The sequence below is a fragment of the Triticum aestivum genome, chromosome 5B (assembly GCF_018294505.1).
Source record: "Triticum aestivum cultivar Chinese Spring chromosome 5B, IWGSC CS RefSeq v2.1, whole genome shotgun sequence".
In the NCBI taxonomy this organism is placed as follows: Eukaryota; Viridiplantae; Streptophyta; class Magnoliopsida; order Poales; family Poaceae; genus Triticum; species Triticum aestivum.
The window spans coordinates 435,732,951-435,737,375 of record NC_057807.1 but is presented as its reverse complement, the minus strand read 5'-3'; the positions used below and the strand labels follow the sequence as shown (position 1 = coordinate 435,737,375).

General features: G+C 31.8%; 1 pseudogene; it reads right to left on the bottom strand.

Annotated features, from left to right (window-relative positions):
- Positions 1 to 1,582: 1,582 nt before the first annotated feature.
- LOC123114834 (NAD(P)H-quinone oxidoreductase subunit 1, chloroplastic-like) lies at positions 1,583 to 4,089 on the bottom strand (annotated as a pseudogene).
- Positions 4,090 to 4,425: the final 336 nt, after the last annotated feature.

Below are 4,425 nucleotides of genomic sequence, written 5' to 3'. Positions count from 1 at the left end.
AGCAGCCGCAAGGGCTATAACAAAAATTGCGAAAATATCACCTTTTAATTGGCGACTATCAAATAGATCAGAAAATGTTACGAGATTTAGATTAATTGAATTCAATATAAGTTCAAGACATATTAGAGCTCTAACCATGTTTCGGCTTGTGATCAATCCATAGATACCAATCGAAAATAAATAGAAACTCAAAAAAGTACATGCTCAAACATCATTAACTAACTCCTTATCAATCTCGATTCATTGGCAAGAATTGAACCGATTCAATTAATTACAATAGAACAATTACACAACAAAAGAGAAAATAAAGGAGGTATTTGTTGGCAGTAGATGGATTTTACTAAATCAAAATTGTGATTCTTTAGTTATTTATTTTAGATTTGTAATTCTTATAATTTGTACTTTTTCTAAGTTTTCTTATTGCCGAGCCATAGTAATTGCACCTATTAAAGAAACTAGAAGAATTATGGAAATGAGTTCAAACAGAAGATAAAAATCGGTTGCTAAATGAATTCCAATTTGTTAAACATTATTTATGAGACCATGTTCTACTATTTGGTTTGATCCTGTAGTCCAAAGAATTCCATACCACGACGTATCTGGGATAGTAGTCATTAGTGAAAAAACAATAGTTATACAAACGAGTGAAGTGAACCCATCTCCAATAGTCCAATAAATCTTATCTTTAGACCATTCTGAGCCATTTATGAACATTACAGCGAATATGATCAAGACATTTATGGATCCCACATAAATAAGAAGTTGTGCGACAGCTACAAAGTAGGAATTTAATAAAAAAATAGAATAAGGATATACAAACAAGAACTAATCCTAGCGAAAAGGCAGAATAAATGGGGTTGGTAAGTAATACTACTCCTACACCCCCTAGTAGAAGAACAAATCCCCCAAATAGCATAAGAATCTCATGTGGTCCAGGTAAATCCATTATGGATAAAAATAAATTAATAGTATAAAAATTTTCATGAACTGACTAAAACTAAAGGATTCAAGGAAGGAAAAAAGGATTAGGGTATTTTTTGTGTATAAACCATATAGTTAGAAATTATATTATATCATGAAAATCTAGTCTGATTTAAAATAAGAAATAATTTCCAATAAGCAGTAGTTTTTTGTTTTTCTTTATAGTATAATTTTAAAGTTTAATGAAGAATTATTATATTTTTATAACAAAAAGACAAAATCAAAGTTTAGTAATCAGTAATCATTCTTGAATTCGAAGATTTTTCTTTGTTTATTTTACTTTCAGACGAATTCCTAATTGTTTGAATTGTGTGCTATCCCATTATGGAGATTGGTAACCGACTTAAAGCAATTTGATTGTAATTCAATTCATGACGATCATAGGTAGAAAGTTCATATTCTTCAGTCATTGATAAACAGCTTGTTGGACAGTACTCAACACAATTGCCACAAAATATACACACTCCAAAATCAATACTATAATTAAGCAATTGTTTTCTTTTAATATCCTTTTCAAATCTCCAATCCACAACGGGTAAATCTATCAGACATACGTGAACACATACTTCACAAGCAATACTTTTATCAAATTCAAAGTGGATTCGCCCTCGGAAACGCTCTGGTGTAATTGATTTTTCATAAGGGTAGTGAATCGTTATAGGTAAAAGATTTGTGTGGGATAAGGTAGTTATGAAACTATGACCTATGTACCTTGTAGCACGTATTGTTTGTTGACCATAACTCATGAACCTAGTTACCATAGGGAACATATTCATTCTAAATATCTATGAAAAAGATATGTTTCTTTCTCTTGTTTGAGAGAGCTTTTGTGTTGAAAATATTCTTAATATTATTGTATTATCTTATTTATGGTGAAACAAGTTGAGAAGAGGTTGTTAATAAGAGATTGCCCAGGGAAATAGGTAAAAGAAATTTCCATCCAAGATTTAATAACTGATCCATTCTCATCCTCGGTAAAGTCCATCTTATTGTGATAGAAATGAAGAGAAATAAATAAGCTTTAGTTAATGTTATAAATATACCCATTGTCATTTCCAAAATTCCAACTGCTTTATTCATTTGGAAAAAATCAAAAAAGGATATATCGGGAATAGATAAATTCCACCCGCCCAAGTAGAGAGCTGTTACAAATAAAGAAGAAACTAATATATTTAGGTAAGAAACAAGATAAAATAAACCATATTTGATACCGGAATATTCAATTTGGTAATGTGGTACTAATTCTTCCTCCGCTTCTGGTAAATCAAAGGGTAATCTTTCACATTCTGCCAAAGAAGAAATTAAAAAAACCAGAAAACCTATAGGCTGACGCCAAATATTCCATCCAAAAAAACTGTATTTTGATTGTGCTTCAACTATATCAACTGTACTTGAACTGTTAGATAATCATAGTCGATGATAACATCACAGTTCCCACCGCTATTTCAAAACCGTACATGAAACCTTAGCTTCATACGGCTTCTCTATGATCAGAAAAAGGAAAGGACTGTTTTGTTCCTAGCCCCTGGGGCGTAGATAGAATTAGATAAAATAAAATAGATTTGAAAGTCCTAAATTAGACAAAAGGAATTCCGTCCGCTAGAATAAGAAAAAGCTCTTCCGAATTGATCTCATCCTTTATAATATGATGAAATTTTTCTTCGTTCAGTAATAACTTAATCTTGGAATAAAACACTTGTTACTAGTTATAGGAATTCAATTAATAAATGGAAAGAGTTGGGTATTAGTTCATGAGCAATTCTGCATGAATATGGATAGAGGAAGGAAATAATGAATTTTTTTCTAGTGCACTCCATATCTTTTTTACAATTCTTCTTTCCCCAGGGAGGGGGTATTTAAAAAGAAAAATGGATAAAGGGTTAATTCGTTCTTGATAGCCATTTCCTTAACAAGTGAATGGGAACATACTCTGGATCGGAATCCGAAGAAAGTACTACTTGATAATTTCTACAAATTGCAAGTCCTTATTATGATTCCTTTTATGGGCAAAAATCTCTAATGTTTTAGATTTTCCATTACTAATCCTTTATGTACTTTAGTGTTCCTAACCCTTCACTAAATTTTGGTGGATTCTTCTTATGGATTATTAAGTTTATAGTAATAACTAGGAGTGTTCTAGTAATGGAATTCCATATCATGAATCCTTTATTCTTGGCCGCTTCAAGATATGAAGACTAATTAAAAAATATCAACCTTGGGATAAAGAGTTTACACTGCTTATCTTTACTTCCACTTTTTCTTGTACGTAGGAAATGAGATTTTTTCTTTTTTACTACAAATTTATAAGCTATTTTGTTTCACTCATATAGTTATCTAGTTTAACTTACCAACCCAAATACTAAATAAGAAAAGGAATATAAATAGTTAATGGATTTTATAGGAAAAAGATCTATCTTAATGAATCACACGTAGAGATATTACTAGCACACAAAAAGTTAATGGTTTCATAACTAATGGATTGAGCAGCAACTCGTAGACCGCCTGAAAAAGAATATTTATTATTTGAGCTATATCCTGCCATGAGAAGACCAATAGGAGCTATACTTGAAATGTCAATCCATAAAAAAATACCAACACTAAGATCGGCTAAAACAAAATGATATCCCAAAGGGATAACTAAAAAACTTAATAAAACTGATATGACTGCTATAGAGGGTCCAATGCTAAATAAAGAAATATCTCCTCGGGATGGCAGAATATCTTCTTTAAAAAGTAGCTTAGTCCCATCTGCTATAGCTTGAAGTAGGCCCAGGGGGCCAGCATATTTAGGACCAATACGTTGTTGTATGGACGCAGATATTTCTCTTTCTAACCACACAATTACAAGTACCTCTATTGTTATTCCCAAAAGGAGGGTCAAAATGGGTAGAATCGATATCAGTCCATAGACTTCTTTTAATAATTCCAATTTCAAAAAAGAATTGATAGTTTCTACCTCTACCCTATCTATTATTATTTCAACGATCAACTTCCCCCATAATGATATCTATACTACCCAATATCATCATGATATCAGCCAATTTCATTTTTTTAACTAGCTGAGGAAGAATTTGCAAATTAATGAACCTGGGTGGACGGATTTTCCATCTCCGGGGTAAAAGGCTATCATCTCGTACTAGATAAATCCCTAATTCACCTTTTGGGGCTTCTACTCTTACATAAAGCTCTTGCCTTGACAATTCAAAATTGGGCGAAGGTTTTTTACCAAGAAATTTATACTCAAAAGTTTTCCATTCAGAATTCTTTTCTTTCTCAAAGCGTCGGACTTCTAAATTCTCATAAGGTCCTCCAGGAATTTTTTTACTACAGCTTGTTGAATTATTTTGATGGATCCCCTCATTTCACCAATTCGTACTAAATAGCGAGCTAATGAATCCCCTTCTTTTTGCCATTTGACTTTCCAATCAAATTGGTTGTAAGACT